The sequence below is a fragment of the Dreissena polymorpha genome, chromosome 3 (genome assembly GCF_020536995.1).
Source record: "Dreissena polymorpha isolate Duluth1 chromosome 3, UMN_Dpol_1.0, whole genome shotgun sequence".
Lineage (NCBI taxonomy): Eukaryota > Metazoa > Mollusca > Bivalvia > Myida > Dreissenidae > Dreissena > Dreissena polymorpha.
Window position 1 is genome coordinate 128698903 of NC_068357.1, and position 13270 is coordinate 128712172.

General features: G+C 34.3%; 1 long non-coding RNA gene across 1 annotated transcript; it reads right to left on the reverse strand.

Annotated features, from left to right (window-relative positions):
* Positions 1-4788: 4788 nt before the first annotated feature.
* On the reverse strand, positions 4789-12045 carry LOC127874022 (uncharacterized). The gene is made up of 3 exons (XR_008046538.1): positions 12000-12045; positions 10911-11028; positions 4789-6048 (listed from the first exon to the last, which is right to left on the reverse strand). It is a non-coding gene; the product is annotated as an uncharacterized LOC127874022 (long non-coding RNA).
* Between the last annotated feature and the right edge of the window lie 1225 nt (positions 12046-13270).

Below are 13270 nucleotides of genomic sequence, written 5' to 3' on the forward strand. Positions count from 1 at the left end.
ATGGAGACTTGTATTAAATCTGGCACTCTGATATGTTGTAGACCGGAGAGAGTACGGTGTTCAAAGAAGTAGACATCGACAGGGGTGTATATATACGCTTTAGCGTTACAATCGATATAAGAACAATAGATTGCAACTTCACGCTATAATGGTCAGATTTTAATCCCCGATATGTCGTGTCTTAATTGAATATGCCAGGAATGCTCATATTCCAAAGGGATAAGAAAAATGAAGCAAATTGTCGGTGGTTCGTTTGTAATTTACGTCAGTCCAGAAATTGTTAATTTCTACATGCTTTCTATAACAGTATTCAACAGAAAATTTTGCATTTCTGGTTAACTCAAACTTTTGTATTATATTTTTGTAAAGTGTCGGATAATCGGGAACAAAAGTGCCATTGTTATTGAGATGATCGGCTTAAGAAGTGTCCATGAAAATGTGGCATCCGATTCTGTAAAATTTTAATTCCTCAAATATGTAAGTGAACTACAAATTAAAGATGCTGTTTCATTAATAGACATATTGATCTTGTAATTCGAATAGTGGACACGTTCTTGGTATGTTTCTAAGTTGAAATATGTACTAATCATCCATTACATGCTGATTTAAGATGGAATTGTATCGTCTTTTTTATATAATCAACAGTTTTCCTAAAAATTCTTTCTTTGCAATACGACGTGCTATTCCAAACAATGTTCCGTGTCCGGAAACCCAATGAATAAAAAATAAATGCGAAAAGGCTGAAGAACTGACCTCTCGCGTGTGGCTTTTGTTTTCTATGATCGAAGTGCCATCCGTTATCAAAGTATCCGCATTACCGGCGTGTAATAATGTGATACTCTGTCCTCTCTTGGAATTACGAAATAATAAAATACTAAATTAAAATACTAAATAAATAATAAAATACGCATCTCATTTCTAGGACATGAAAAATGTGATAAAAGTAATGGGATTTAATAGAGTATTGCGGGACGCCTATACTTGTATTTCGATCTGCAAAAGTTCTAACTTTCCACGATGCTTTTTTAGGGGCAGATGTAGATGTAGTTATCAAAGCCTATTCAGTTAATATGCAAAATTTCAAAGAATAAAGTAATAAATCGTGTTGGGACCAGTCTCGAATGCTTTCAATAGACCTCGCACCAATGAGAAAGCTACTAAATGTGTATTGTTATCAAAGAAATGCCCCAAGTCTACAGTTAATTTCAGAAATATTTATTATTATCGTGTATTGTGTACAGAGTAATACATATAGTTAATATAGCATTACATGTATTAAAGGTTTGATTGTTTACCCCCATATCATTACTCTTGTACGCCCCAGCAGAACATTTCAAGGAAAAAGTTTTTTAATGACTTCCTTTTCCACGATGCAACAATTTGTTCGCACTGTTACATTTCGTTGTTTCGGTTCCGCCGTTTCAAACTTGTGAAAACAATGTTAATCGCCAATTTAAAATAGCTAAACTTATATTATCATTCATAAAAAAGTTTTAATGGCAAATACTCCTTTTCGTAAAGGCAGGATTATCTTGAGTAAGTATTTTGACATTTTTGATGCAATATTACTTAATTATATTAACTTTACAATTATTACGATTTTTCAAACTGTAATCTTTTTGCATATGAGCTTATTAGTATTATGCAGCTGAAGCTGAATGTCGATAACATTGTGACTGACTGGGACCGCAATAAAACAGTTTGCAGTAGAGATAAATTCCGATCATTTTTATTGCAAGTTTTGTAACAAAAATAAAATTTTAATGGTCGCCTTATATATACTTTTAATTATTAGGAGCGGGGTTTTTTTTCAAAAGAGGAATGGTAATTTAAACAATCTGAATCACTCGCAAAAGAAGGTCTGTAAAGTCCGTATGTTAAATCGGAGACGAAGAAAACATGTTTTAATACGTCCCTGGTTGATTACTAATACTGTACAAGATAAGTATTGATGCAAAGCATCAAAGGGCGTCGGGAATTTCAGTGTAAAAGGCACTCAATGAAGTTACATGGAACGATTTTTTTTCTACTGTAAATATTAATATGTTAGCCGATTATTTTAAACAAAATAGAAAAAGATACTGGTATAACCATTATCTATGATGTTGTGTTATAACCCCCAAATAACCAATATCTATGATTTTGTGTTGTAACCCCCAAATATTTCATAGTTTATTTTATTTACATTGGTTTCCTTTTTTTAACGGGCATCCGTGTGCAGTTTTCATTAATGGAACAGAACTGTGACAATCACCTTCTAACTAAGATATTAATAAGCTATTAATAATCGGTTTAAATGTAAATCCGGAAGTTTAAACGCTGGATGGTGAGCGGGGTTAAAGGTCCATACCAAAGGGTCCATACCACTGGCAAGAAACGGGTCAGGCCTGCGGCCTTCTATATGTGGTTCTTAGAAAAATGTAGGAGGACTTGATATTAATGAGACTTGGGTGCTGTGATGGAGCTCCTCATTGATAAGCGGCTGCTTCCTTTATCAAGACTCATTATTACAATTAATAATTCGTGTCGTGATTCGCGCTCTATAGCGCCTTTATTAGTAACTAGGTGGTTGCTAGGATAGTGGAACAAAGAAGGTTTTAATGTGTTTACGCCCCCCCCCCCCCACCGTCTCACACATATATTTCATGGGCATAATAGAAACAAAAAATGGTTACAATAAAACAGCATATTTATTTAAACTAAAATGTCTACATAAAAACAAAAAGTTAACATAGAACACAAAAAAATAATTCGATTCTACTGGGGCTCGAACCTTGGACCTCTCACATGTGAAGCCAGCGTGTAACCACTACACTGCGGAACCGCTCGAAAAATCACCTTCAAACTAAGATATTAAGGTTGTGGGAGTCTAATGGGTACTTTTCCAGAAACACTCTTTGTTATTATTTCCACATAGTAAATTGTATAACACAACTAATTGCAAAATTTTAAAACTTTTTACCAGCCGGTTAACTTTTTATAATTGGTTGAATACACTTACCCCTTGACTCGGTTGGTCTTTTTCTATGGATTTTCCCTATATCCAAACAAGGACTGTTTGTAAAACATGCATGCCCAACATATGGGCTGTCAGTTTTACTGGCAGCCATTGTGTAAATAATTTTTGGTCACTGACCTTGACCTTTGACTTAGTGACTTGAAAATCAATAGGTGTCAACTGCCAGTCATGATCAATGTACATATTAAGTTTCATAATCCTAGGCCTTATTATTTATGAGTTATCAGCAGGAAATCATTTAACTGTTTCTAGTCACTGTGACCTTGACCTTTGACCTAGTGACCTGAAAATTAATAGGGGTCATCTGCCAGTGATGATCAATGTATCTATGAAGTTTCATGATCCTAGGCGTAAGCGTTCTTGAGTTATCATCCTTAAACCATTTTACTGGTTAGAGTCACTGAGACATTGACCTTTGACCTAGTGACCTGAAATCAATAGGGGTCATATGCCTGTCATGTTCAATGTACCTATGAAGTTTTATAATTCTAGGCTTAAGCATTCTTGAGTTATCATCCGGAAACCATTTTACTGTTTAGAGTCACTGTGGCCTTGACCTTTGACCTAGTAACCTGAAAATCAACAGGGGTCATTTGCTAGTCATGATCAATGTACCTATGAAGTTTCATGATCCTAGGCCTAAGCATTCTTGAGTTATCATCCGGAAACTTGTTTACTATTTCGAGTCACTGTGACCTTGACCTTTGACCTAGTGACCTGAAAATCAACAGGGGTCATCTAACAGTCATGATCAATCTATTTATTCAGTTTCATGATCCTAGGCGTAAGCGTTCTTGGGTTATTATCCGGAAACCATCTGGTGGACGGACCGACGGACGGACCGAGGGACCTACCGTCCTACATGGGCAAAACATTATACCCCCTCTTCTACAAAGGGGGGAACTCGGTTGGGAGTTTTCTATGGATTTACCCTATATCCAAACAAGGGCTGTTTGTAAAACATGCATGCCCCCCATATGGGCTGTCAGTTGTAATGGCAGCCATTGTGTGAATAAGTGTTTTGTCTCTGACCTTGACCTTTGACCTAGTGACTTGAAAATCAATATGTGTCATCTGCCAGTCGTGATCAATGTACCTATGAAGTTTCATGATCCTAGACCTTATAATTCTTGAGTTATCATCAGGAAACCATTTTACTGTTTCAAGTCACTGTGATCTTGACCTTTGACCTAGTGACCTGAAAATTAATAAGGGTCATCTGCTAGTCATTGTCAATGTACATATGAAGTTTCATGATCCTAGCTAGACGTAATCATTCTTGAGTTATCATCCGGAAACCATTTTACTATTTCGAGTCACTGTGACCTTGACCTTTGATCTAGTGACATGGAAATCATTAGGTGTCATCTGCCAGTCATGATCAGTCTATGTATGAAGTTTCATGATCCTAGGCATAAGCGTTCTTGAGTTATCATCCGGAAACCATCTTGTGGACGGACCGACGGACGGACCGACCGACCGACCGACGGACCGACCAACCGACATGAGCAAAACAATATACTCCCTCTTCTTTGAAGGGGGGCATAAATACTTTTTGCATTTTGTAATGTGATATACATATATTTTGACAATTAACTAACAAAAAGTACTCAACTGGATTTTGTTAGTAGATACAGAATTAAAAAAGTGTCATTGAAAGAGAATTGTACCTTTGATGTCCAATAATATATGCACTTATCTGGATAAAATGGCAAAAACGACAACAAATGGTTAAAGGACAAGAAACTTTAATTACGTTTTATGTCACTTGTAGTGTTATAAAATGCATATATTGTACATATTTGTTTAACACAACATATTTTCTACACACTGAATGAATTTCTGAAAGTTTTACCGTTCCTATCTCAAGAAATTTTACTTTGAGTATGCCTACCCCAATTCATTTTCACGCAATGAATTTAAGTATAAATTTGTATATCACTTCTTTTTGGGGGTTTTCTAGTTTCTTATTAAAAGCTACAGTTATAAACCATGACATGTGAAGAAATTTAGCAAACTTTGAATTATATAAGATTGAATTTGTATAAGTTATCATGTTTCTTTAAACATGTAGCACAATAATATACAACTTATATTTTAATAAAAACAGCCAGATTAATGACAACTAGATGTATATAATTTAGTATTAGTATAAAGCCATTGCGTGATTTTGACTGGCCGCGTATAATTTGAAAGCCATATTATCTCGTTCCGTCACTTTTCGTCACTGAAAAACTGACCGATTTTAGGGACCACTTCACATAAAATATTTTTTGCGTTTGTGACTTTTCGTAGTCCCTCATTGTTTTTAGCAATGAAAGTATCCCTAAAGTCATCCTCTCCGGAACTAGAAAATATGGCTTTCAAATGACACAAGTCCAGTCCATATCCCGCAATGTTTTCAGCTGTTGGTCGCTTTAGACTTTTTATAGGCAACAGCACGTCTTACAATCTAATGTTCTTTGCCTTTAAGGCTTTTCATGACTTAAACAAACTGAATTATGGATTGAAGTAACAGTAAAGATGTGGGCCATATTGTCAGTAATTTTACATGTTTTAAGCAAAGATCCCAGTGCTTCAACATCATCAGGAGCACTGTGGGCGTTGCAGGTTGCCTGGAGAACTCGTTCACTAGATCTTCCTGTTTGTGTGACTGTCCAGGATACGATTTTTTTTAAACCGGCAAAGAGTCAACAAAACTGCTTACACAATTACAAAACGTTTCAAAACAGTGTGTGTTCAGCAATGCACTAACCAAAACCGGATAATCAAACCTGCGCCCATTATGAGCAACAAATATGGCTCTGGGAAACTTTGCAAGCCACATCAAACAATCATGTAGAAAAGTTTTAAATGATACACTATCAACACTTCCACCATTTACACGCATTATGCCATGATCATCAAAAGAGATGCCAATCACTTTCTGAGCTTCGGAAGAAATTGGCACTGTTGTCTGCACATATGTCGAGAACTTAAATCCCGTCTTCAAATGCACAGCAGCAATCTGGGTAATATCAGGCCTCGAACTGAAATACAAAACTAAATTCACACAATGCTTATTTCATGAATTTTTTAATTCCCCTTTAAGTTTCATTCTGACGCCTTATATGATCGTTGGTTATGAGAAAAATCAATTTTCAGCACAACAAGCACATTACATATTGAAAAGTGGTTGAACTCAAATTATCGCTTGTGAAAAGAATTCACCATTTATATGAATAGCTCAGAATTTTAATATACCTATGCTCATTCATAAGATTTATTACTAAAAGTAATGAATTTATTTTTAAAAATTGTAATATTTGGAATAGCTTTTAATATTTATAATAACAATAACAAATATTTTTTTGCAAGCGGTTCCGTAGTGTAGTGGTTACACGCTCGTTTCACATGTGAGAGGCCAAAGGTTCAAGCCCCAGTAGAATCAAATTATTTTATTTGTGTTCTATGTTAACTTTTTGTTTTGATGTAGACATTTTAGTTTAAATAAATATGCTGTTTTATTGTAACCATTTTTTGTTTTTGTTATGCCCATGAAATATATGTGTGAGAGGGTGGGGGGTTCGTAAACACGCTAAAACTTTAACAGTGTTTTCATATCAATGAGTACTCAACCCTTATCGTAAATGAGCAACGTAAGAATAAGTTCAGAATCATCTCCGCTTGAAGATGAGAAAAATATGAAATTACGCTTACAAGATGAAGCAGATTTTTTTAAACCTACACAGTTATGTTCCATTAATGAAAACTGCACACGGATGCCAGTAAAAAAAAGGAAACCAATGTAAATAAAATGGACAATGAAATATTTGGGGGTTACAACACAAAATCATAGATAATGGTTATTTGGGAGTTATAACACAACATCATAGATAATGGTTATTCGGGGGTTATAACACAAAGTCATAGATAATGGTTATACCAGTATCTTTTTCTATTTTGTTAAAAATAATCGGCCAATATTTTTATATTTACAGTAGAAAAAAATCGCTCCATGTAACTTCACTGAGTGCCTTTTACACTGAAATTCCCGACGCCGTTTGATGCTTAGCATCAATACGTATCTCTTGATTAACTTAAACGTAACAACCGGTATAGCCTGATACTTATATCTTTAAATCATCCGGAAAAAAATAGTTTATTTAATTATCCAGTAATATCGTTCGGACATATTGTGCAATCTACATTTTTTCACGAAGAGAGCGACCAAAATCTAGTATCAACCACATGGCCAAAAGGTAACATCCTAAAACCATAAGCTGTCAGTATCCTCTAGTTTGATACTCGAATAAAACTTAAAATTAACGAATATCATGTGTACATGGACATTTTGTATGTATAATTATGAGTTAAATTCCGATTTGATACCAACACATTCAAATATTCATATAACAGATTTTATTTTCGGTAATAAACGTACCATTTGTGTAACATAAAACATGTTGTGTGTAATAGTCATGTGTTTTGTTTTTATGTTTAATTCAAATTGTGTTTTAATATTATTAAACAATGCACAAATTTCAGTCGCGCAAAAAAGCGCGCGTCAAAAACATCTCAACGATAGGCTTCGACTATCATTTGCCAAACTCTTCGGTTACCTTTCTAGCGCCCTGACCACTGCAATCACAAGAAAAATCCTTTCTAACCGTGCACTTTTGTACAATAAATTGGTAATGTTATATCCTCGCTTTTTCTATTTTATCTGAATAGCTTTTTTTACCTGAATAGCTGTTTTGCTTTAATTTCTTTAATTTAATTGCTATAATTTTGTATACACCTATTTTACTCGAACGTCTGCTTTGAAGAATATGTTTGCCCACGTGATATTCTAATACAGAATATAGGTTCTTATTTTAACTGGTAATTACAGACGCTCGCCGGCGGACTTACTGGGCTTTGTATATCATAGAACCCATATTATAACTATAGTCCTGTGTTTATTATATTTGGTTAACACATGGATATATGTCTGTCCGTTTGTCCGTAGACACACATTAAGCCAACGAAGTCCTTACCCACTTATCCACTCAACAATAAAACGTGCATGGACTGTTCCTTGTGAATGCGACAGCATTATACGTAGTAGCACGATGCAAACAGCTGGGTAAATCGCTTCTATCTTTCCTTTAAATTGACGTAAAATATGAGTTATTTGATTACTAGACAATAAACACAAATTAAATTTATTCAATTAATCACTCAAACTCCATAAAATTAATGATGGTGTGAATAAAAGAATAATTGTAATTATAATGTGTCGTGTATTGAAATACATAAGCAAATAAACACTTCTAAACTTATTCACAATAAGGTATATACAAAATAATACTAGTAGGATGTAAAGCAAATACTGAAAATGCATACTTTAAAAAAATGTATCTGGTATTTATTATTCCATAATTTTAACACCGTATATACATCAAATAAACGAACTCTCACTTTATAAAGTTTGTTACACATGTGATACCTGAACATTATAAGGCAATTCTGATGATTGATTTAAGACCATTAATAAGAAGTCGCTCAGTTAATGTCTCAATTTTGGTTCTTAATGCCATGTTGATAATTGATTTTGTGCGATTCATAATAACACGTTTATCGGCCACGTGCACCATATGAAAACAGCATTATTTATAAAAATTGAAGTCAAATAAAAAAATGTGGATCAATAATCCTCAACAGGAGCCCTTAGGCCAAAAAGTTTTTAATAAAATGATTTTCGGACCCGCCGACTCTAATTTTTGACGAAACCAAAAAAAAAGATAAAAAAGAAAAAGTTCAAATGTGCTTGAATGTACCAAAAGCTATGCCATCATTGTTTGTTCAAGAACGCTCGCTTTCACCAGCAAAGTCTGCTTACTCCATTCTTTACATAGATGGTGACGTCACTACGTAATTGTCAATAACACCGGTGTGTACACAATGCTGCTATCTCATTAACTATGCAACCGTCAAATGAAATCCTGAATATAATCGATTTGTAAGTAAATATTTTATTATTTCTTTACGATTTTATAAAATTGATAGTATTAATATGAAAAAAACATATTATGAAAGCAATAAGAAAAGAACGATTTTAGTTCAACAGGTGACCGAAATGCGAAACCCGTTTACGCCTATCAACTTTAAATCTTCAATATTTACGCACAAATACGGTCATATTTTAAAGAATGAAATTGCATGTGTTGTTAAATGCAGTTTTAGTGAAGAATGTGTGCATATAATACGTGTTTTTTTTCGTTATTTTCAATGGGTACGAAATGGGTACCAAACTTCGGTTTTGTTCCGGACTGGTTTGTACCAAACGTTAAAAATCGCAAAATCAGCAGTTTTTAAAACTATTTCAAACCATGAATCCAAATAAAATATCTGAATTATTTGAAATAGTTGTTTCTATTTTTTTCCTGTTAAAAATGTGCAGTTGTATCGAACATGTCAGGCACTTGGCATCCGCTGTGAACATTGCAAACACTTGACTCTTTGAACAATGGATTAGTGATGTAAATAAACTAATTTTGCAAGAAAGAAAAGCAGGAGTGTGTGTATGGTGTGTAAATCATTATTATTATTATTATTATTATTATACCGAATTTATATAGCGCCCTTTTCATGCAAGAGTGCACGTTCAAAGCCGCTTTACATAAGAAGATTTGACGTATCGCAGATACGAATACATTTTGCAACACTGTTTCAAAAGAACTCGATCAAAACTACTCAATTATACTATAAAACTACTCTATTATACTATAAGTACAACGTAAAAACATGCACAGTAACCAAAGATTAGAAAGATCAACAAGACACTATAAAACTACCCTATGTGTATAGCTATAAAAAAATTAATGAAACAATAAAATCTAAAACTTAAACAATAAGTACTACGTAAAAACAACAAAAACATGCACAGTAACCATAGATTTGAAAGATCGGCAAGACAAACCAGAGACAAAACAGAGACAGAGACAAGGGTAACGTCAGGATACCATTACCACGAGTCCACAAACCCTCAAAGGAATAAGTATGCTTTCTTTAAAAGGGTAAATTCAAGTTCATGCTGATTGAGACAAGGGTAACGTCAGGATACCATTACCACGAGTCCACAACCCCTCAAAGGAATAATTATGCTTAATATTATGACATATTGTTCAATCTCTAGAAGAAATTGTTCTTTTAAACAAAACATGTATTGCAAGTAAGATTACTGTTGTTAATACATTTATGAGCAAATAGGTTTTATTATGTTGTTTGTATTTGTCTGCGGTATAGATTTTTCCTGGACAATAAACTTTTAAATGTTTCTTTCTAACCTCAATAGCTTAGTTGTTGTTTGTTGAGATAAAGTATTTTTAATGCAACAAATGGATTTCTTGTGAAAAAATACATACAGATGGCAAGTTTCAACCAAATGAGACAAAACAAAAAAAAATTAAATGAAAGCAAACAAAGTTATTTTGTTCCACGCACTTAGTCCACAATACGCACAGGTACTATGATTAAAATGCTCAGCAAAAGAATCACCAAAAAGTTAATTTTGGACAAGTGAAAAAATTGCATAACATTTGAACCAGTAAAGATATTTTTAAAATTCAAACTGATTTAAAAACTGCAAATCAAGACCTACAGTCTAATTGTGATCATTGAGCAAATCAACATGTTTAAAAAAATCTCTGCGATTGCTTAGTTAAAAGAACTTCATACCATATCATTTTTGAAATGAGTGCATATTTGGTCACCCATTTTTTTCCCTCCTCCTACCCGACACTTTTAGAAAAAAAATCAGAAAATCATTTTATTAAAAAATTCTGGCCTTTCTGAAATAAACAAAGCATCCCAGTTTCTTAAAAAAAGCGCCTTTTTGCCGCAGAACTCGTCAAGCGTCAATGCATACCGTCTAAGCGTCTCATTGACTCCGCTTCTCAGCAAACATGTATAGGCCGTTGACCGTTCGCATCACTAAAAACGCGTGCTTTTTCACCTCGTGATCAGGATCAAGGGTGAACGTGAAACTGAAACATTATATTATATGAAAAATCAAAGCGCCGAGTGTTATGCAGTTAATTAACACTGGGTATAATCGCGTCGATGAAAATTAACAGCAACACACATTTAAATTGAAAATTACGTATTGAAAATATTGTTTTGAGAATGTGTCTTTAAAATATTTTTACAGTATGCAAAAAATGGTATATTCAATTTTTTTCTTAGAAACAAGTAACAAATTCTTACGACTTCGAGTTTTTTTTTAAACAACAACAACAAACCAAAATTATTCTTGATATGCATCAAAATCACATGATAATAAGGTCAACGATACTAATTCTCTGAAACAATTTGAAATGCTAGGGTCACTAATTTGTGTAACTAACGACCGCGCGTGATAGTGTTGCTCTTTTCAGTAACATTATGTTATAAGTTGACATCCCTTGGTTCGATTTACAACGGAACTTGATAATGTTTTCGACATCTGCTTTAATTTGGTGACATGTTTTGCCAAGGTGCAGGATCACATGACTTTTTCGGGTTCCACCTTTTAACTTGTATGGTTTTTAACGCGACGGTAAGTGGTGCTTTATTTCAAATAACTTTATAAAATTATTTTTCTTAATAATTTCAACTAGTGCATAAAAGACATATTTTTGTGCTGCTTATGGCAATGTGTAATACAGCAGAATTACTTTATTTAATACGCGTGTGTTCTTGTTCAAAAAAATCCATTCGTCATGCATTCATAATACACGGCTATGTAAATAGTATGTTTTACGCAACGTGAAATTTTGTCACTGATTACAGACGAATTCAAGGATGTATTCTTTAACCTTATGATATCGGCACAAACTGCAAGAAAAACCGTCTTTTATGTACTTGAGATTTTTGAAAATGCATTACAATAACTTGAGATATTTGCAAAATTACATTATGTCCAGCCCGTGTGTATACCCCTGAAAACCCCGCTGATTCTGCATCCTGTTACACTTACTTTCTCAGCAGTTTGCTTAAGATCGCCTTATCTTCGTTCATCGCGATGCAGTTCCTTAAACATACGACAGGCCTACCTGCATGTAGTTAATTAAATGCCGCACACAAAAGTATAACGTTAAACTGTTTGACATTCATTTAGACGGAGCTTCGTGGATTGCAACAGCGTAAACGGAAGGATAGATACATTCTTTACCAACCCAAAGATACATGTACAATCCTAACTATTACATTTCAACTAAAATACTTACATAACCAGATTGTTCAGCTTTCACACAACATACCAAGCAATAAGGCATATACAGGTGTTTTGTTGTTGGTGTTTTTTTAATCAGACCGGCCCAGTCTTTTTCTGTTGACTCGATACTTTCTCGGAAACATATTTTGGAAATGAAAAAAAAAAATATATGAACATGTAGTATGCTTCACGTAGCATTTGCCAGAAAATGTTTAATACTGTATAAGACATATTCCTATTTCCGGCGGAAAATGGAAAGAACTGATAAGAAGCTATTTCGTCGATGTTTTCGGGCGAGAATCTCTCCGGTTTAAACTCCCAGTGGTCTGGGCCCCAGTATTTCTCCATATGGTGCAGAGCCCAGATGTTGAGCTGAACCATGCAGCCCGGTCGTATGGCCCCTCCAATATGGAGTTCTTCTTCCAACGTTCGGGATCCGGTCGGGACGGGCGAATGAAGGCGCATGCCCTCTTTGATACACTGGGTTAAAAACTCTAGTTTCTGTAGATCGGACCTTAAATTAAAAAAAAAAATGTAAAGTTATTAAGATTTTAAAGAATATATGTCAAAATTAACCGCTTTAAAAACGTCATTGATACAGTTCGTTATTATATACAATGATCAATAACAATATTTTTGATAGACTGACAACTTTTATTACAGAAATTGATGCAAAGTGTCGAAGAAATTGTTATATTTTACTTTCTGGAGACTTTAACTCACTCACATCTGACTCGCCAGACTATGTAGTAGACGATAAAAATAACTCGAAACTAGATTTTTTCTTGACGGTTATATTGCCGATGTAGAAATTAAACGTTACACACAAGATAAAGGCCGCATTTATAACAACGGGTATCAACTATTGGATTTATGTAAATCTTCAGGATTCAATGCGGGGAATCACGTGGTCAGAATTGAGAAAACATGGCCGCCGATGCCTCGATAAGATGGAAAATATGAGTGTATAAACAGGTACATCTTCCTTATAACTTACTTGTTTTTAATCGGATGACGCCTATCATAGGGCCAGC